Below are 19,922 nucleotides of genomic sequence, written 5' to 3'. Positions count from 1 at the left end.
AAAGAAAGAAGTAACGAAGTAAAGAAAGAAGTAAAGAAGTAAAGAAAGAAGTAACGAAGTAAAGAAGTAAAGAAAGAAGTAACGAAGTAAAGAAGTAAAGAAGTAAAGAAAGAAGTAAAGAAGTAAAGAAAGAAGTAAAGAAAGAAGTAAAGAATTAAAGAAGTAAAGAAAGAAGTAAAAAACTAAAGAAAGAAGAAGTAAAGAAGGAAGTAAAGAAGTAAAGGAGGAAGTAAAGGAGGAAGTAAAGGAGGAAGTAAAGAAGGAAGTAAAGAAGTAAAGAAGGAAGTAAAGAAGTAAAGAAAGAAGTAAAGAAGTAAATAAAGAAGTAAAAAAGTAAAGAAGTAAAGAAGGAAGTAAAGAAGGAAGTAAAGGAGGAAGTAAAGGAGGAAGTAAAGGAGGAAGTAAAGGAGGAAGTAAAGAAGGAAGTAAAGAAGTAAAGAAAGAAGTAAAGAAGTAAAGAAGTAAAGAAAGAAGTAAAGCAGTAAAGAAGTAAAGAAAGAAGTAAAGAAGTAAAGAAAGGAGTAAAGAAGTAAAGAAAGAAGTAAAGCAGTAAAGAAGTAAAGAAAGAAGTAAAGAAGTAAAGAAAGGAGTAAAGAAGTAAAGAAGTAAAGAAAGAAGTAAAGAAGTAAAGAAGTAAAGAAAGAAGTAAAGAAGTAAAGAAAGAAGTAAAGAAATAAAGAAGTAAAGAAGTAAAGAAAGAAGTAATGAAGTAAAGAGAGAAGTAAAGAAGTAAAGAAGTAAAGAAAGAAGTAAAGAAGTAAAGAAGTAAAGAAAGATGTAATGAAGTAAAGAAAGAAGTAAAGAAGTATAGAAGTATAGAAGTAAAGAAGTAAAGAAGTAAAGAAGTAAAGAAAGAAGTAAAGAAGTAAAGAAGTAAAGAAAGAAGTAAAGAAGTAAAGAAAGAAGTAAAGAAGTAAAGAAAGAAGTAAAGAAGTAAAGAAAGAAGTAAAGAAGAAGTAAAAAAGTAAAGAAGTAAAGAAAGAAGTAAAGAAGTAAAGAAATAAAGAAAGAAGTAAAGAAGTAAAGAAAGAAGTAAAGAAGTAAAGAAGTAAAGAAAGAAGTAAAGAAGTAAAGAAGTAAAGAAGTAAAGAAATAAAGAAAGAAGTAAAGAAGTAAAGAAGTAAAGAAAGAAGTAAAGAAGTAAAGAAGTAAAGAAAGAAGTAACGAAGTAAAGAAGTAAAGAAAGAAGTAACGAAGTAAAGAAGTAAAGAAGTAAAGAAGTAAAGAAAGAAGTAAAGAAGTAAAGAAAGAAGTAAAGAAGTAAAGAAAGAAGTAAAGAAGTAAAGAAAGAAGTAACGAAGTAAAGAAAGAAGTAACGAAGTAAAGAAAGAAGTAACGAAGTAAAGAAGTAAAGAAGTAAAGACAGAAGTAAAGAAGTAAGGAAAGAAGTAAAGAAAGAAGTAAAGAAGTAAAGAAGTAAAGACAGAAGTAAAGAAGTAAAGAAGTAAAGAAAGAAGAAGTAAAGAAGTAAGGAAAGAAGTAAAGAAGTAAAGAAGTAAAGAAAGAAGTAAAAAAGTAAAGAAAGAAGAAGTAAAGAAGGAAGTAAAGAAGTAAAGGAGGAAGTAAAGGAGGAAGTAAAGAAGGAAGTAAAGAAGTAAAGAAGGAAGTAAAGAAGTAAAGAAGTAAAGAAAGAAGAAGTAAAGAAAGAAGTAAAGAAGTAAAGAAGTAAAGAAGTAAAGAAGGAAGTAAAGAATTAAAGAAGTAAAGAAAGAAGAAGTAAAGAAAGAAGTAAAGAAGTAAAGAAGTAAAGAAAGAAGTAAAGAAGTAAAGAAAGAAGTAAAGAAGTAAAGAAGTAAAGAAAGAAGTAAAGAAGCAAAGAAGGAAGTAAAGAAGTAAAGAAAGAAGTAAAGAAGTAAAGAAGGAAGTAAAGAAGTAAAGAAGTAAAGAAAGAAGTAAAGAAGTAAAGAAAGAAGTAAAGAAGAAGTAAAGAAGTAAAGAAGTAAAGAAGTAAAGAAAGAAGTAAAGAAGTAAAGAAAGAAGTAAAGAAGTAAAGAAACAAGTAAAGAAGTAAAGAAGTAAAGAAAGAAGTAACGAAGTAACGAAGTAAAGAAGTAAAGAAGTAAAGAAAGAAGTAAAGAAGTAAAGAAAGAAGTAAAGAAAGAAGTAAAGAAGTAAAGAAAGAAGTAAAGAAGTAAAGAAGTAAAGAAGTAAAGAAAGAAGTAAAAAAGTAAAGAAGTAAAGAAGTAAAGAAGTAAAGAAAGAAGTAAAGAAGAAGTAAAGAAGTAAAGAAGTAAAGAAGTAAAGAAGTAAAGAAGTAAAGAAGTAAAGAAGTAAAGAAAGAAGTAAAGAAGAAGTAAAGAAGTAAAGAAGTAAAGAAGTAAAGAAGTAAAGAAGTAAAGAAAGAAGTAAAGAAGTAAAGAAAGAAGTAAAGAAGTAAAGAAAGAAGTAAAGAAGTAAAGAAGTAAAGAAGTAAAGAAAGAAGTAACGAAGTAAAGAAGTAAAGAAGTAAAGAAGTAAAGAAAGAAGTAACGAAGTAAAGAAGTAAAGAAGGAAGTAAAGAAGTAAAGAAGTAAAGAAAGAAGAAGTAAAGAAAGAAGTAAAGAAGTAAAGAAGTAAAGAAGTAAAGAAGGAAGTAAAGAATTAAAGAAGTAAAGAATTAAAGAAGTAAAGAAAGAAGTAAAGAAGTAAAGAAGTAAAGAAAGAAGTAAAGAAGTAAAGAAAGAAGTAAAGAAGTAAAGAAGTAAAGAAAGAAGTAAAGAAGTAAAGAAGGAAGTAAAGAAGTAAAGAAAGAAGTAAAGAAGTAAAGAAGGAAGTAAAGAAGTAAAGAAGTAAAGAAGTAAAGAAAGAAGTAAAGAAGTAAAGAAAGAAGTAAAGAAGAAGTAAAGAAGTAAAGAAAGAAGTAAAGAAGCAAAGAAGGAAGTAAAGAAGTAAAGAAAGAAGTAAAGAAGTAAAGAAGGAAGTAAAGAAGTAAAGAAGTAAAGAAAGAAGTAAAAAAGTAAAGAAGTAAAGAAGTAAAGAAGTAAAGAAAGAAGTAAAGAAGAAGTAAAGAAGTAAAGAAGTAAAGAAGTAAAGAAGTAAAGAAGTAAAGAAGTAAAGAAGTAAAGAAAGAAGTAAAGAAGAAGTAAAGAAGTAAAGAAGTAAAGAAGTAAAGAAGTAAAGAAGTAAAGAAAGAAGTAAAGAAGTAAAGAAAGAAGTAAAGAAGTAAAGAAAGAAGTAAAGAAGTAAAGAAGTAAAGAAGTAAAGAAAGAAGTAACGAAGTAAAGAAGTAAAGAAGTAAAGAAGTAAAGAAAGAAGTAACGAAGTAAAGAAGTAAAGAAGGAAGTAAAGAAGTAAAGAAGTAAAGAAAGAAGAAGTAAAGAAAGAAGTAAAGAAGAAAAGAAGTAAAGAAGTAAAGAAGGAAGTAAAGAATTAAAGAAGTAAAGAATTAAAGAAGTAAAGAAAGAAGTAAAGAAGTAAAGAAAGAAGTAAAGAAAGAAGTAAAGAAGTAAAGAAAGAAGTAAAGAAGTAAAGAAGTAAAGAAGAAAGAAGTAAAGAAGAAGTAAAGAAGTAAAGAAGTAAAGAAGTAAAGAAGTAAAGAAGTAAAGAAGTAAAGAAGTAAAGAAGAAAGAAGTAAAGAAGTAAAGAAGTAAAGAAAGAAGTAACGAAGTAAAGAAGTAAAGAAGTAAAGAAGTAAAGAAAGAAGTAAAGAAGTAAAGAAAGAAGTAAAGAAAGAAGTAAAGAAGTAAAGAAGTAAAGAAAGAAGTAAAGAAGTAAAGAAGTAAAGAAGTAAAGAAAGAAGTAAAGAAGTAAAGAAGTAAAGAAGTAAAGAAGTAAAGAAGTAAAGAAAGAAGTAAAGAAGTAAAGAAAGAAGTAAAGAATTAAAGAAAGAAGTAACGAAGTAAAGAAAGAAGTAAAGAAGTAAAGAAAGAAGTAAAGAAGGAAAGAAGTAAAGAAAGAAGTAAAGAAGTAAAGAAAGAAGTAAAGAAGTAAAGAAAGAAGTAAAGAAAGAAAGAAGTAACGAAGTAAAGAAAGAAGTAAATAAGTAAAGAAAGAAGTACAGAAGTAAAGAAAGAAGTAACGAAGTAAAGAAGTAAAGAAAGAAGTAACGAAGTAAAGAAGTAAAGAAGTAAAGAAGTAAAGAAAGAAGTAAAGAAGTAAAGAAAGAAATAAAGAAAGAAGTAAAGAAGTAAAGAAGTAAAGAAAGAAGTAAAAAAGTAAAGAAAGAAGAAGTAAAGAAGGAAGTAAAGAAGTAAAGGAGGAAGTAAAGGAGGAAGTAAAGGAGGAAGTAAAGGAGGAAGTAAAGAAGGAAGTAAAGAAGTAAAGAAGGAAGTAAAGAAGTAAAGAAGTAAAGAAGTAAAGAAAGAAGTAAAGAAGTAAAGAAAGAAGTAAAGAAGTAAAGAAGTAAAGAAAGAAGTAAAGAAGTAAAGAAGTAAAGAAAGAAGTAAAGAAGTAAAGAAGGAAGTAAAGAAGTAAAGAAGGAAGTAAAGAAGTAAAGGAGGAAGTAAAGGAGGAAGTAAGGAGGAAGTAAAGGAGGAAGTAAAGAAGTAAAGAAAGAAGTAAAGAAGTAAAGAAAGAAGTAAAGAAGTAAAGAAGTAAAGAAAGAAGTAAAGAAGTAAAGAAAGAAGTAAAGAAGTAAAGAAAGAAGTAAAGCAGTAAAGAAAGAAGTAAAGAAGTAAAGAAAGAAGTAAAGTAAAGAAAGAAGTAAAGAAGTAAGGAAGGAAGTAAAGAAGTAAAGCAGGAAGTAAAGGAGGAAGTAAAGGAGGAAGTAAAGAAGTAAAGAAAGAAGTAAAGAAGTAAAGAAGTAAAGAAGTAAAGAAAGAAGTAAAGAAAGAAGTAAAGAAGTAAAGAAAGAAGTAAAGAAGTAAAGAAGTAAAGAAAGAAGTAAAGAAGTAAAGAAGTAAAGAAGTAAAGAAAGAAGTAAAGAAAGAAGTAAAGAAGTAAAGAAAGAAGTAAAGAAGTAAAGAAGTAAAGAAGGAAGTAAAGAATTAAAGAAGTAAAGAAAGAAGAAGTAAAGAAGAAGTAAAGAAGTAAAGAAAGAAGTAAAGAAGTAAAGAAAGAAGTAAAGAAGTAAAGGAGGAAGTAAAGAAGTAAAGGAGGAAGTAAAGGAGGAAGTAAAGGAAGAAGTAAAGAAGGAAGTAAAGGAAGAAGTAAAGAAGAAGTAAAGAAGTAAAGAAGTAAAGAAAGAAGTAAAGAAAGAAGTAAAGAAGTAAAGGAGGAAGTAAAGAAGTAAAGGAGGAAGTAAAGAAGTAAAGGAGGAAGTAAAGAAGTAAAGAAAGAAGTAAAGAAGTAAAGAAGTAAAGAAGTAAAGAAAGAAGTAGAGAAGTAAAGAAGTAAAGAAGTAAAGAAAGAAGTAAAGAAGTAAAGAAAGAAGTAAAGAAGAAGTAAAGAAGTAAAGAAGTAAAGAAGTAAAGAAGGAAGTAAAGAATTAAAGAAGTAAAGAAAGAAGAAGTAAAGAAAGAAGTAAAGAAGTAAAGAAGTAAAGAAAGAAGTAAAGAAGTAAAGAAAGAAGTAAAGAAGTAAAGAAGTAAAGAAAGAAGTAAAGAAGTAAAGAAGGAAGTAAAGAAGTAAAGAAAGAAGTAAAGAAGTAAAGAAGGAAGTAAAGAAGTAAAGAAGTAAAGAAGTAAAGAAAGAAGTAACGAAGTAAAGAAGTAAAGAAGTAAAGAAGTAAAGAAAGAAGTAAAGAAGTAAAGAAAGAAATAAAGAAAGAAGTAAAGAAGTAAAGAAGTAAAGAAAGAAGTAAAAAAGTAAAGAAAGAAGAAGTAAAGAAGGAAGTAAAGAAGTAAAGGAGGAAGTAAAGGAGGAAGTAAAGGAGGAAGTAAAGGAGGAAGTAAAGAAGGAAGTAAAGAAGTAAAGAAGGAAGTAAAGAACTAAAGAAGTAAAGAAGTAAAGAAAGAAGTAAAGAAGTAAAGAAAGAAGTAAAGAAGTAAAGAAAGAAGTAAAGAAGTAAAGAAAGAAGTAAAGAAGTAAAGAAGTAAAGAAAGAAGTAAAGAAGTAAAGAAGTAAAGAAAGAAGTAAAGAAGTAAAGAAGTAAAGAAAGAAGTAAAGAAGTAAAGAAGGAAGTAAAGAAGTAAAGAAGGAAGTAAAGAAGTAAAGGAGGAAGTAAAGGAGGAAGTAAGGAGGAAGTAAAGGAGGAAGTAAAGAAGTAAAGAAAGAAGTAAAGAAGTAAAGAAAGAAGTAAAGAAGTAAAGAAGTAAAGAAAGAAGTAAAGAAGTAAAGAAGTAAAGAAAGAAGTAAAGAAGTAAAGAAAGAAGTAAAGCAGTAAAGAAAGAAGTAAAGAAGTAAAGAAAGAAGTAAAGTAAAGAAAGAAGTAAAGAAGTAAAGAAAGAAGTAAAGCAGTAAAGAAAGAAGTAAAGAAGTAAAGAAAGAAGTAAAGTAAAGAAAGAAGTAAAGAAGTAAGGAAGGAAGTAAAGAAGTAAAGCAGGAAGTAAAGGAGGAAGTAAAGGAGGAAGTAAAGAAGTAAAGAAAGAAGTAAAGAAGTAAAGAAGTAAAGAAGTAAAGAAAGAAGTAAAGAAAGAAGTAAAGAAGTAAAGAAAGAAGTAAAGAAGTAAAGAAGTAAAGAAGGAAGTAAAGAATTAAAGAAGTAAAGAAAGAAGAAGTAAAGAAGAAGTAAAGAAGTAAAGAAAGAAGTAAAGAAGTAAAGAAAGAAGTAAAGAAGTAAAGGAGGAAGTAAAGAAGTAAAGGAGGAAGTAAAGGAGGAAGTAAAGGAAGAAGTAAAGAAGGAAGTAAAGGAAGAAGTAAAGAAGAAGTAAAGAAGTAAAGAAGTAAAGAAAGAAGTAAAGAAAGAAGTAAAGAAGTAAAGGAGGAAGTAAAGAAGTAAAGGAGGAAGTAAAGAAGTAAAGGAGGAAGTAAAGAAGTAAAGAAAGAAGTAAAGAAGTAAAGAAGTAAAGAAGTAAAGAAAGAAGTAAAGAAGTAAAGAAAGAAGTAAAGAAGAAGTAAAGAAGTAAAGAAGTAAAGAAAGAAGTAAAGAAGTAAAGAAAGAAGTAAAGAAGTAAAGAAAGAAGTAGAGAAGTAAAGAAGTAAAGAAAGAAGTAAAGAAGTAAAGAAAGAAGTAAAGAAAGAAGTAAAGAAGTAAAGAAGTAAAGAAGTAAAGAAGTAAAGAAAGAAGTAAAGAAGTAAAGAAAGAAGTAAAGAAGTAAAGAAGAAAGAAGTAAAGAAGTAAAGAAGGAAGTAAAGAAGGAAAGAAGGAAGTAAAGGAGGAAGTAAAGGAGGAAGTAAAGGAGGAAGTAAAGGAGGAAGTAAAGAAGGAAGTAAAGAAGTAAAGAAGTAAAGAAGTAAAGAAAGAAGTAAAGAAGTAAAGAAAGAAGTAAAGAAGTAAAGAAGTAAAGAAAGAAGTAAAGAAAGAAGTAAAGAAGTAAAGAAAGAAGTAAAGAAGTAAAGAAAGAAGTAAAGAAGTAAAGAAGTAAAGAAAGAAGTAAAGAAGTAAAGAAAGAAGTAAAGAAGTAAAGAAGTAAAGAAGTAAAGAAAGAAGTAAAAAAGTAAAGAAGTAAAGAAGTAAAGAAGTAAAGAAAGAAGTAAAGAAGAAGTAAAGAAGTAAAGAAGTAAAGAAGTAAAGAAGTAAAGAAGTAAAGAAGTAAAGAAGTAAAGAAAGAAGTAAAGAAGTAAAGAAGTAAAGAAAGAAGTAACGAAGTAAAGAAGTAAAGAAGGAAGTAAAGAAGTAAAGAAGTAAAGAAAGAAGAAGTAAAGAAAGAAGTAAAGAAGTAAAGAAGTAAAGAAGTAAAGAAGGAAGTAAAGAATTAAAGAAGTAAAGAAAGAAGAAGTAAAGAAAGAAGTAAAGAAGTAAAGAAGTAAAGAAAGAAGTAAAGAAGTAAAGAAAGAAGTAAAGAAGTAAAGAAGTAAAGAAAGAAGTAAAGAAGTAAAGAAGGAGGTAAAGAAGTAAAGAAAGAAGTAAAGAAGTAAAGAAGGAAGTAAAGAAGTAAAGAAGTAAAGAAGTAAAGAAAGAAGTAAAGAAGTAAAGAAAGAAGTAAAGAAGAAGTAAAGAAGTAAAGAAGTAAAGAAGTAAAGAAAGAAGTAAAGAAGTAAAGAAAGAAGTAAAGAAACAAGTAAAGAAGTAAAGAAGTAAAGAAAGAAGTAACGAAGTAAAGAAGTAAAGAAGTAAAGAAGTAAAGAAAGAAGTAAAGAAGTAAAGAAAGAAGTAAAGAAAGAAGTAAAGAAGTAAAGAAAGAAGTAAAGAAGTAAAGAAGTAAAGAAGTAAAGAAAGAAGTAAAAAAGTAAAGAAGTAAAGAAGTAAAGAAGTAAAGAAAGAAGTAAAGAAGAAGTAAAGAAGTAAAGAAGTAAAGAAGTAAAGAAGTAAAGAAGTAAAGAAGTAAAGAAAGAAGTAAAGAAGTAAAGAAGTAAAGAAGTAAAGAAAGAAGTAACGAAGTAAAGAAGTAAAGAAGTAAAGAAGTAAAGAAAGAAGTAAAGAAGTAAAGAAAGAAGTAAAGAAAGAAGTAAAGAAGTAAAGAAGTAAAGAAGTAAAGAAGTAAAGAAAGAAGTAAAGAAGTAAAGAAAGAAGTAAAGAATTAAAGAAAGAAGTAACGAAGTAAAGAAAGAAGTAAAGAAGTAAAGAAAGAAGTAAAGAAGTAAAGAAGTAAAGAAAGAAGTAAAGAAGTAAAGAAAGAAGTAAAGAAGTAAAGAAAGAAGTAAAGAAAGAAAGAAGTAAAGAAGTAAAGAAAGAAGTAAAGAAGTAAAGGAGGAAGTAAAGGAGGAAGTAAGGAGGAAGTAAAGGAGGAAGTAAAGAAGTAAAGAAAGAAGTAAAGAAGTAAAGAAAGAAGTAAAGAAGTAAATAAAGAAGTAAAGTAAAGAAAGAAGTAAAGAAGTAAAGAAGAAAGAAGTAAAGAAGTAAAGAAGGAAGTAAAGAAGGAAAGAAGGAAGTAAAGGAGGAAGTAAAGGAGGAAGTAAAGGAGGAAGTAAAGGAGGAAGTAAAGAAGGAAGTAAAGAAGTAAAGAAGTAAAGAAAGAAGTAAAGAAGTAAAGAAAGAAGTAAAGAAGTAAAGAAAGAAGTAAAGAAGTAAAGAAGTAAAGAAGTAAAAAAGTAAAGAAAGAAGTAAAGAAGTAAAGAAAGAAGTAAAGAAGAAGTAAAGAAGTACAGAAAGAAGCAAAGAAGTAAAGAAGGAAGTAAAGAAGTAAAGGAGGAAGTAAAGGAGGAAGTAAAGGAGGAAGTAAAGGAGGAAGTAAAGAAGTAAAGAAAGAAGTAAAGAAGTAAAGAAGTAAAGAAGTAAAGAAGTAAAGAAGTAAAGAAGTAAAGAAAGAAGTAAAGAACTAAAGGAGGAAGTAGAGAAGTAAAGAAGTAAAGAAAGAAGTAAAGAAGTAAAGAAAGAAGTAAAGAAAGAAGTAAAGAAGTAAAGAAGTAAAGAAGTAAAGAAGTAAAGAAAGAAGTAAAGAAGTAAAGAAAGAAGTAAAGAAGTAAAGAAGTAAAGAAAGAAGTAAAGAAGGAAAGAAGGAAGTAAAGAAGGAAAGAAGGAAGTAAAGGAGGAAGTAAAGGAGGAAGTAAAGGAGGAAGTAAAGGAGGAAGTAAAGAAGGAAGTAAAGAAGTAAAGAAGTAAAGAAAGAAGTAAAAAAGTAAAGAAAGAAGTAAAGAAGTAAAGAAAGAAGTAAAGAAAGAAGTAAAGAAGTAAAGAAGTAAAGAAAGAAGTAAAGAAGTAAAGAAAAAAGTAAAGAAGAAGTAAAGAAGTACAGAAAGAAGCAAAGAAGTAAAGAAGGAAGTAAAGAAGTAAAGGAGGAAGTAAAGGAGGAAGTAAAGGAGGAAGTAAAGGAGGAAGTAAAGAAGTAAAGAAAGAAGTAAAGAAGTAAAGAAGTAAAGAAGTAAAGAAGTAAAGAAGTAAAGAAGTAAAGAAAGAAGTAAAGAACTAAAGGAGGAAGTAGAGAAGTAAAGAAGTAAAGAAAGAAGTAAAGAAGTAAAGAAAGAAGTAAAGAAAGAAGTAAAGAAGTAAAGAAGTAAAGAAGTAAAGAAGTAAAGAAAGAAGTAAAGAAGTAAAGAAAGAAGTAAAGAAGTAAAGAAGTAAAGAAAGAAGTAAAGAAGGAAAGAAGGAAGTAAAGGAGGAAGTAAAGGAGGAAGTAAAGGAGGAAGTAAAGGAGGAAGTAAAGGAGGAAGTAAAGAAGGAAGTAAAGAAGTAAAGAAGTAAAGAAGTAAAGAAGTAAAGAAGTAAAGAAAGAAGTAAAGAAGTAAAGAAAGAAGTAAAGAATTAAAGAAAGAAGTAACGAAGTAAAGAAAGAAGTAAAGAAGTAAAGAAAGAAGTAAAGAAGGAAAGAAGTAAAGAAAGAAGTAAAGAAGTAAAGAAAGAAGTAAAGAAGTAAAGAAAGAAGTAAAGAAAGAAAGAAGTAACGAAGTAAAGAAAGAAGTAAAGAAGTAAAGAAAGAAGTACAGAAGTAAAGAAAGAAGTAACGAAGTAAAGAAGTAAAGAAAGAAGTAACGAAGTAAAGAAGTAAAGAAGTAAAGAAGTAAAGAAAGAAGTAAAGAAGTAAAGAAAGAAATAAAGAAAGAAGTAAAGAAGTAAAGAAGTAAAGAAAGAAGTAAAAAAGTAAAGAAAGAAGAAGTAAAGAAGAAGTAAAGAAGTAAAGGAGGAAGTAAAGAAGTAAAGAAAGAAGTAAAGAAGTAAAGAAGTAAAGAAGTAAAGAAAGAAGTAAAGAAGTAAAGAAGTAAAGAAGTAAAGAAAGAAGTAAAGAAGTAAAGGAGGAAGTAAAGGAGGAAGTAAGGAGGAAGTAAAGGAGGAAGTAAAGAAGTAAAGAAAGAAGTAAAGAAGTAAAGAAAGAAGTAAAGAAGTAAATAAAGAAGTAAAGTAAAGAAAGAAGTAAAGAAGTAAAGAAGAAAGAAGTAAAGAAGTAAAGAAGGAAGTAAAGAAGAAGTAAAGAAGTACAGAAAGAAGCAAAGAAGTAAAGAAGGAAGTAAAGAAGTAAAGGAGGAAGTAAAGGAGGAAGTAAAGGAGGAAGTAAAGGAGGAAGTAAAGAAGTAAAGAAAGAAGTAAAGAAGTAAAGAAGTAAAGAAGTAAAGAAGTAAAGAAGTAAAGAAGTAAAGAAGTAAAGAAAGAAGTAAAGAAAGAAGTAAAGAAGTAAAGAAGTAAAGAAGTAAAGAAGTAAAGAAAGAAGTAAAGAAGTAAAGAAAGAAGTAAAGAAGTAAAGAAGTAAAGAAAGAAGTAAAGAAGGAAAGAAGGAAGTAAAGGAGGAAGTAAAGGAGGAAGTAAAGGAGGAAGTAAAGGAGGAAGTAAAGGAGGAAGTAAAGAAGGAAGTAAAGAAGTAAAGAAGTAAAGAAAGAAGTAAAAAAGTAAAGAAAGAAGTAAAGAAGTAAAGAAAGAAGTAAAGAAGTAAAGAAAGAAGTAAAGAAGTAAAGAAGTAAAGAAAGAAGTAAAGAAGTAAAGAAAGAAGTAAAGAAGAAGTAAAGAAGTACAGAAAGAAGCAAAGAAGTAAAGAAGGAAGTAAAGAAGTAAAGGAGGAAGTAAAGGAGGAAGTAAAGGAGGAAGTAAAGGAGGAAGTAAAGAAGTAAAGAAAGAAGTAAAGAAGTAAAGAAGTAAAGAAGTAAAGAAGTAAAGAAGTAAAGAAGTAAAGAAAGAAGTAAAGAAGTAAAGGAGGAAGTAAAGAAGTAAAGAAAGAAGTAAACAAGTAAAGAAGTAAAGAAGTAAAGAAAGAAGTAAAGAAAGAAGTAAAGAAGTAAAGAAAGAAGTAAAGAAGTAAAGAAAGAAGTAAAGAAGAAGAAGTAAAGAAGTAAAGAAGAAGAAGTAAAGAAGTAAAGAAAGAAGTAAAGAAGTAAAGAAAGAAGTAAAGAAGTAAAGAAGTAAAGAAAGAAGTAAAGAAGTAAAGAAAGAAGTAAAGAAGTAAAGAAAAAAGTAAAGAAGAAGTAAAGAAGTACAGAAAGAAGCAAAGAAGTAAAGAAGGAAGTAAAGAAGTAAAGGAGGAAGTAAAGGAGGAAGTAAAGGAGGAAGTAAAGGAGGAAGTAAAGAAGTAAAGAAAGAAGTAAAGAAGTAAAGAAGTAAAGAAGTAAAGAAGTAAAGAAGTAAAGAAGTAAAGAAAGAAGTAAAGAACTAAAGGAGGAAGTAGAGAAGTAAAGAAGTAAAGAAAGAAGTAAAGAAGTAAAGAAAGAAGTAAAGAAAGAAGTAAAGAAGTAAAGAAGTAAAGAAGTAAAGAAGTAAAGAAAGAAGTAAAGAAGTAAAGAAAGAAGTAAAGAAGTAAAGAAGTAAAGAAAGAAGTAAAGAAGGAAAGAAGGAAGTAAAGGAGGAAGTAAAGGAGGAAGTAAAGGAGGAAGTAAAGGAGGAAGTAAAGGAGGAAGTAAAGAAGGAAGTAAAGAAGTAAAGAAGTAAAGAAGTAAAGAAGTAAAGAAGTAAAGAAAGAAGTAAAGAAGTAAAGAAAGAAGTAAAGAATTAAAGAAAGAAGTAACGAAGTAAAGAAAGAAGTAAAGAAGTAAAGAAAGAAGTAAAGAAGGAAAGAAGTAAAGAAAGAAGTAAAGAAGTAAAGAAAGAAGTAAAGAAGTAAAGAAAGAAGTAAAGAAAGAAAGAAGTAACGAAGTAAAGAAAGAAGTAAAGAAGTAAAGAAAGAAGTACAGAAGTAAAGAAAGAAGTAACGAAGTAAAGAAGTAAAGAAAGAAGTAACGAAGTAAAGAAGTAAAGAAGTAAAGAAGTAAAGAAAGAAGTAAAGAAGTAAAGAAAGAAATAAAGAAAGAAGTAAAGAAGTAAAGAAGTAAAGAAAGAAGTAAAAAAGTAAAGAAAGAAGAAGTAAAGAAGAAGTAAAGAAGTAAAGGAGGAAGTAAAGAAGTAAAGAAAGAAGTAAAGAAGTAAAGAAGTAAAGAAGTAAAGAAAGAAGTAAAGAAGTAAAGAAGTAAAGAAGTAAAGAAAGAAGTAAAGAAGTAAAGGAGGAAGTAAAGGAGGAAGTAAGGAGGAAGTAAAGGAGGAAGTAAAGAAGTAAAGAAAGAAGTAAAGAAGTAAAGAAAGAAGTAAAGAAGTAAATAAAGAAGTAAAGTAAAGAAAGAAGTAAAGAAGTAAAGAAGAAAGAAGTAAAGAAGTAAAGAAGGAAGTAAAGAAGAAGTAAAGAAGTACAGAAAGAAGCAAAGAAGTAAAGAAGGAAGTAAAGAAGTAAAGGAGGAAGTAAAGGAGGAAGTAAAGGAGGAAGTAAAGGAGGAAGTAAAGAAGTAAAGAAAGAAGTAAAGAAGTAAAGAAGTAAAGAAGTAAAGAAGTAAAGAAGTAAAGAAGTAAAGAAGTAAAGAAAGAAGTAAAGAAAGAAGTAAAGAAGTAAAGAAGTAAAGAAGTAAAGAAGTAAAGAAAGAAGTAAAGAAGTAAAGAAAGAAGTAAAGAAGTAAAGAAGTAAAGAAAGAAGTAAAGAAGGAAAGAAGGAAGTAAAGGAGGAAGTAAAGGAGGAAGTAAAGGAGGAAGTAAAGGAGGAAGTAAAGGAGGAAGTAAAGAAGGAAGTAAAGAAGTAAAGAAGTAAAGAAAGAAGTAAAAAAGTAAAGAAAGAAGTAAAGAAGTAAAGAAAGAAGTAAAGAAGTAAAGAAAGAAGTAAAGAAGTAAAGAAGTAAAGAAAGAAGTAAAGAAGTAAAGAAAGAAGTAAAGAAGAAGTAAAGAAGTACAGAAAGAAGCAAAGAAGTAAAGAAGGAAGTAAAGAAGTAAAGGAGGAAGTAAAGGAGGAAGTAAAGGAGGAAGTAAAGGAGGAAGTAAAGAAGTAAAGAAAGAAGTAAAGAAGTAAAGAAGTAAAGAAGTAAAGAAGTAAAGAAGTAAAGAAGTAAAGAAAGAAGTAAAGAAGTAAAGGAGGAAGTAAAGAAGTAAAGAAAGAAGTAAACAAGTAAAGAAGTAAAGAAGTAAAGAAAGAAGTAAAGAAAGAAGTAAAGAAGTAAAGAAAGAAGTAAAGAAGTAAAGAAAGAAGTAAAGAAGAAGAAGTAAAGAAGTAAAGAAGAAGAAGTAAAGAAGTAAAGAAAGAAGTAAAGAAGTAAAGAAAGAAGTAAAGAAGTAAAGAAGTAAAGAAAGAAGTAAAGAAGTAAAGAAAGAAGTAAAGAAGTAAAGAAAGAAGTAAAGAAAGAAGTAAAGAAGTAAAGAAAGAAGTAAAGAAGTAAAGAAGTAAAGAAGTAAAGAAAGAAGTAAAAAAGTAAAGAAGTAAAGAAGTAAAGAAGTAAAGAAAGAAGTAAAGAAGAAGTAAAGAAGTAAAGAAGTAAAGAAGTAAAGAAGTAAAGAAGTAAAGAAGTAAAGAAGTAAAGAAAGAAGTAAAGAAGTAAAGAAGTAAAGAAAGAAGTAACGAAGTAAAGAAGTAAAGAAGTAAAGAAAGAAGTAAAGAAGTAAAGAAAGAAGTAAAGAAGGAAAGAAGTAAAGAAAGAAGTAAAGAAGTAAAGAAAGAAGTAAAGAAGTAAAGAAAGAAGTAAAGAAAGAAAGAAGTAACGAAGTAAACAAAGAAGTAAAGAAGTAAAGAAAGAAGTACAGAAGTAAAGAAAGAAGTAACGAAGTAAAGAAGTAAAGAAAGAAGTAACGAAGTAAAGAAGTAAAGAAGTAAAGAAGTAAAGAAAGAAGTAAAGAAGTAAAGAAAGAAATAAAGAAAGAAGTAAAGAAGTAAAGAAGTAAAGAAAGAAGTAAAAAAGTAAAGAAAGAAGAAGTAAAGAAGGAAGTAAAGAAGTAAAGGAGGAAGTAAAGGAGGAAGTAAAGGAGGAAGTAAAGGAGGAAGTAAAGAAGGAAGTAAAGAAGTAAAGAAGGAAGTAAAGAAGTAAAGAAGTAAAGAAGTAAAGAAAGAAGTAAAGAAGTAAAGAAAGAAGTAAAGAAGTAAAGAAAGAAGTAAAGAAGTAAAGAAGTAAAGAAAGAAGTAAAGAAGTAAAGAAGTAAAGAAAGAAGTAAAGAAGTAAAGAAGTAAAGAAAGAAGTAAAGAAGTAAAGAAGGAAGTAAAGAAGTAAAGAAGGAAGTAAAGAAGTAAAGGAGGAAGTAAAGGAGGAAGTAAGGAGGAAGTAAAGGAGGAAGTAAAGAAGTAAAGAAAGAAGTAAAGAAGTAAAGAAAGAAGTAAAGAAGCAAAGAAGTAAAGAAAGAAGTAAAGAAGTAAAGAAGTAAAGAAAGAAGTAAAGCAGTAAAGAAAGAAGTAAAGAAGTAAAGAAAGAAGTAAAGAAGTAAATAAAGAAGTAAAGTAAAGAAAGAAGTAAAGAAGTAAAGAAGAAAGAAGTAAAGAAGTAAAGAAGGAAGTAAAGAAGGAAAGAAGGAAGTAAAGGAGGAAGTAAAGGAGGAAGTAAAGGAGGAAGTAAAGGAGGAAGTAAAGAAGGAAGTAAAGAAGTAAAGAAGTAAAGAAAGAAGTAAAGAAGTAAAGAAAGAAGTAAAGAAGTAAAGAAAGAAGTAAAGAAGAAGTAAAGAAGTACAGAAAGAAGCAAAGAAGTAAAGAAGGAAGAAGTAAAGGAGGAAGTAAAGGAGGAAGTAAAGGAGGAAGTAAAGGAGGAAGTAAAGAAGTAAAGAAAGAAGTAAAGAAGTAAAGAAGTAAAGAAGTAAAGAAGTAAAGAAGTAAAGAAGTAAAGAAGTAAAGAAAGAAGTAAAGAAGTAAAGGAGGAAGTAGAGAAGTAAAGAAGTAAAGAAAGAAGTAAAGAAGTAAAGAAAGAAGTAAAGAAAGAAGTAAAGAAGTAAAGAAGTAAAGAAGTAAAGAAAGAAGTAAAGAAGTAAAGAAAGAAGTAAAGAAGTAAAGAAGTAAAGAAGTAAAGAAGTAAAGAAGTAAAGAAAGAAGTAAAGAAGTAAAGGAGGAAGTAGAGAAGTAAAGAAGTAAAGAAAGAAGTAAAGAAGTAAAGAAAGAAGTAAAGAAAGAAGTAAAGAAGTAAAGAAGTAAAGAAGTAAAGAAAGAAGTAAAGAAGTAAAGAAAGAAGTAAAGAAGTAAAGAAGTAAAGAAGTAAAGAAAGAAGTAAAGAAGTAAAGAAAGAAGTAAAGAAGTAAAGAAAGAAGTAAAGAAGAAGTAAAGAAGTACAGAAAGAAGCAAAGAAGTAAAGAAGGAAGTAAAGAAGTAAAGGAGGAAGTAAAGGAGGAAGTAAAGGAGGAAGTAAAGGAGGAAGTAAAGAAGTAAAGAAAGAAGTAAAGAAGTAAAGAAGTAAAGAAGTAAAGAAGTAAAGAAGTAAAGAAGTAAAGAAAGAAGTAAAGAAGTAAAGGAGGAAGTAGAGAAGTAAAGAAGTAAAGAAAGAAGTAAAGAAGTAAAGAAAGAAGTAAAGAAAGAAGTAAAGAAGTAAAGAAGTAAAGAAGTAAAGAAAGAAGTAAAGAAGTAAAGAAAGAAGTAAAGAAGTAAAGAAGTAAAGAAAGAAGTAAAGAAGGAAAGAAGGAAGTAAAGAAGGAAAGAAGGAAGTAAAGGAGGAAGTAAAGGAGGAAGTAAAGGAGGAAGTAAAGGAGGAAGTAAAGAAGGAAGTAAAGAAGTAAAGAAGTAAAGAAAGAAGTAAAAAAGTAAAGAAAGAAGTAAAGAAGTAAAGAAGTAAAGAAAGAAGTAAAGAAGTAAAGAAAGAAGTAAAGAAGAAGTAAAGAAGTACAGAAAGAAGCAAAGAAGTAAAGAAGGAAGTAAAGAAGTAAAGGAGGAAGTAAAGGAGGAAGTAAAGAAGTAAAGAAAGAAGTAAAGAAGTAAAGAAGTAAAGAAGTAAAGAAGTAAAGAAGTAAAGAAAGAAGTAAAGAAGTAAAGGAGGAAGTAAAGAAGTAAAGAAAGAAGTAAACAAGTAAAGAAGTAAAGAAGTAAAGAAAGAAGTAAAGAAAGAAGTAAAGAAGTAAAGAAAGAAGTAAAGAAGTAAAGAAAGAAGTAAAGAAGAAGAAGTAAAGAAGTAAAGAAGAAGAAGTAAAGAAGTAAAGAAAGAAGTAAAGAAGTAAAGAAAGAAGTAAAGAAGTAAAGAAGTAAAGAAAGAAGTAAAGAAGTAAAGAAAGAAGTAAAGAAGTAAAGAAGTAAAGAAAGAAGTAAAGAAGTAAAGAAGGAAGTAAAGAAGTAAAGGAGGAAGTAAAGGAGGAAGTAAGGAGGAAGTAAAGGAGGAAGTAAAGAAGTAAAGAAAGAAGTAAAGAAGTAAAGAAATAAGTAAAGAAGCAAAGAAGTAAAGAAAGAAGTAAAGAAGTAAAGAAGTAAAGAAAGAAGTAAAGCAGTAAAGAAAGAAGTAAAGAAGTAAAGAAAGAAGTAAAGAAGTAAAGAAGGAAGTAAAGAAGGAAAGAAGGGAGTAAAGGAGGAAGTAAAGGAGGAAGTAAAGGAGGAAGTAAAGGAGGAAGTAAAGAAGGAAGTAAAGAAGTAAAGAAGTAAAGAAAGAAGTAAAGAAGTAAAGAAAGAAGTAAAGAAGTAAAGAAAGAAGTAAAGAAGTAAAGAAGTAAAGAAGTAAAAAAGTAAAGAAAGAAGTAAAGAAGTAAAGAAAGAAGTAAAGAAGAAGTAAAGAAGTACAGAAAGAAGCAAAGAAGTAAAGAAGGAAGTAAAGAAGTAAAGGAGGAAGTAAAGGAGGAAGTAAAGGAGGAAGTAAAGGAGGAAGTAAAGAAGTAAAGAAAGAAGTAAAGAAGTAAAGAAAGAAGTAAAGAAAGAAGTAAAGAAGTAAAGAAGGAAGTAAAGAAGTAAAGGAGGAAGTAAAGGAGGAAGTAAGGAGGAAGTAAAGGAGGAAGTAAAGAAGTAAAGAAAGAAGTAAAGAAGTAAAGAAATAAGTAAAGAAGCAAAGAAGTAAAGAAAGAAGTAAAGAAGTAAAGAAGTAAAGAAAGAAGTAAAGCAGTAAAGAAAGAAGTAAAGAAGTAAAGAAAGAAGTAAAGAAGTAAAGAAGGAAGTAAAGAAGGAAAGAAGGGAGTAAAGGAGGAAGTAAAGGAGGAAGTAAAGGAGGAAGTAAAGGAGGAAGTAAAGAAGGAAGTAAAGAAGTAAAGAAGTAAAGAAAGAAGTAAAGAAGTAAAGAAAGAAGTAAAGAAGTAAAGAAAGAAGTAAAGAAGTAAAGAAGTAAAGAAGTAAAAAAGTAAAGAAAGAAGTAAAGAAGTAAAGAAAGAAGTAAAGAAGAAGTAAAGAAGTACAGAAAGAAGCAAAGAAGTAAAGAAGGAAGTAAAGAAGTAAAGGAGGAAGTAAAGGAGGAAGTAAAGGAGGAAGTAAAGGAGGAAGTAAAGAAGTAAAGAAAGAAGTAAAGAAGTAAAGAAAGAAGTAAAGAAAGAAGTAAAGAAGTAAAGAAGTAAAGAAGTAAAGAAAGAAGTAAAGAAGTAAAGAAAGAAGTAAAGAAGTAAAGAAGTAAAGAAAGAAGTAAAGAAGGAAAGAAGGAAGTAAAGAAGGAAAGAAGGAAGTAAAGGAGGAAGTAAAGGAGGAAGTAAAGGAGGAAGTAAAGGAGGAAGTAAAGGAGGAAGTAAAGAAGTAAAGAAGTAAAGAAAGAAGTAAAAAAGTAAAGAAAGAAGTAAAGAAGTAAAGAAAGAAGTAAAGAAGTAGAGAAAGAAGTAAAGAAGTAAAGAAGTAAAGAAAGAAGTAAAGAAGTAAAGAAAGAAGTAAAGAAGAAGTAAAGAAGTACAGAAAGAAGCAAAGAAGTAAAGAAGGAAGTAAAGAAGTAAAGGAGGAAGTAAAGGAGGAAGTAAAGGAGGAAGTAAAGGAGGAAGTAAAGAAGTAAAGAAAGAAGTAAAGAAGTAAAGAAGTAAAGAAGTAAAGAAGTAAAGAAGTAAAGAAGTAAAGAAAGAAGTAAAGAAGTAAAGGAGGAAGTAAAGAAGTAAAGAAAGAAGTAAAGAAGTAAAGAAGGAAGTAAAGAAGGAAAGAAGGGAGTAAAGGAGGAAGTAAAGGAGGAAGTAAAGGAGGAAGTAAAGGAGGAAGTAAAGAAGGAAGTAAAGAAGTAAAGAAGTAAAGAAAGAAGTAAAGAAGTAAAGAAAGAAGTAAAGAAGTAAAGAAAGAAGTAAAGAAGTAAAGAAGTAAAGAAGTAAAAAAGTAAAGAAAGAAGTAAAGAAGTAAAGAAAGAAGTAAAGAAGAAGTAAAGAAGTACAGAAAGAAGCAAAGAAGTAAAGAAGGAAGTAAAGAAGTAAAGGAGGAAGTAAAGGAGGAAGTAAAGGAGGAAGTAAAGGAGGAAGTAAAGAAGTAAAGAAAGAAGTAAAGAAGTAAAGAAAGAAGTAAAGAAAGAAGTAAAGAAGTAAAGAAGTAAAGAAGTAAAGAAAGAAGTAAAGAAGTAAAGAAAGAAGTAAAGAAGTAAAGAAGTAAAGAAAGAAGTAAAGAAGGAAAGAAGGAAGTAAAGAAGGAAAGAAGGAAGTAAAGGAGGAAGTAAAGGAGGAAGTAAAGAAGTAAAGAAAGAAGTAAAGAAGTAAAGAAGGAAGTAAAGAAGGAAAGAAGGGAGTAAAGGAGGAAGTAAAGGAGGAAGTAAAGGAGGAAGTAAAGGAGGAAGTAAAGAAGGAAGTAAAGAAGTAAAGAAGTAAAGAAAGAAGTAAAGAAGTAAAGAAAGAAGTAAAGAAGTAAAGAAAGAAGTAAAGAAGTAAAGAAGTAAAGAAGTAAAAAAGTAAAGAAAGAAGTAAAGAAGTAAAGAAAGAAGTAAAGAAGAAGTAAAGAAGTACAGAAAGAAGCAAAGAAGTAAAGAAGGAAGTAAAGAAGTAAAGGAGGAAGTAAAGGAGGAAGTAAAGGAGGAAGTAAAGGAGGAAGTAAAGAAGTAAAGAAAGAAGTAAAGAAGTAAAGAAAGAAGTAAAGAAAGAAGTAAAGAAGTAAAGAAGTAAAGAAGTAAAGAAAGAAGTAAAGAAGTAAAGAAAGAAGTAAAGAAGTAAAGAAGTAAAGAAGTAAAGAAGTAAAGAAAGAAGTAAAGAAGTAAAGAAAGAAGTAAAGAATTAAAGAAAGAAGTAACGAAGTAAAGAAAGAAGTAAAGAAGTAAAGAAAGAAGTAAAGAAGGAAAGAAGTAAAGAAAGAAGTAAAGAAGTAAAGAAAGAAGTAAAGAAGTAAAGAAAGAAGTAAAGAAAGAAAGAAGTAACGAAGTAAACAAAGAAGTAAAGAAGTAAAGAAAGAAGTACAGAAGTAAAGAAAGAAGTAACGAAGTAAAGAAGTAAAGAAAGAAGTAACGAAGTAAAGAAGTAAAGAAGTAAAGAAGTAAAGAAAGAAGTAAAGAAGTAAAGAAAGAAATAAAGAAAGAAGTAAAGAAGTAAAGAAGTAAAGAAAGAAGTAAAAAAGTAAAGAAAGAAG

Source organism: Tinamus guttatus, unplaced genomic scaffold (genome assembly GCF_059628265.1).
Source record: "Tinamus guttatus ecotype Peru unplaced genomic scaffold, ASM5962826v1 Tinamus_guttatus_pri_ptg000023l, whole genome shotgun sequence".
Taxonomy (NCBI): domain Eukaryota; kingdom Metazoa; phylum Chordata; class Aves; order Tinamiformes; family Tinamidae; genus Tinamus; species Tinamus guttatus.
Note: the sequence above shows the minus strand (reverse complement) of the source record.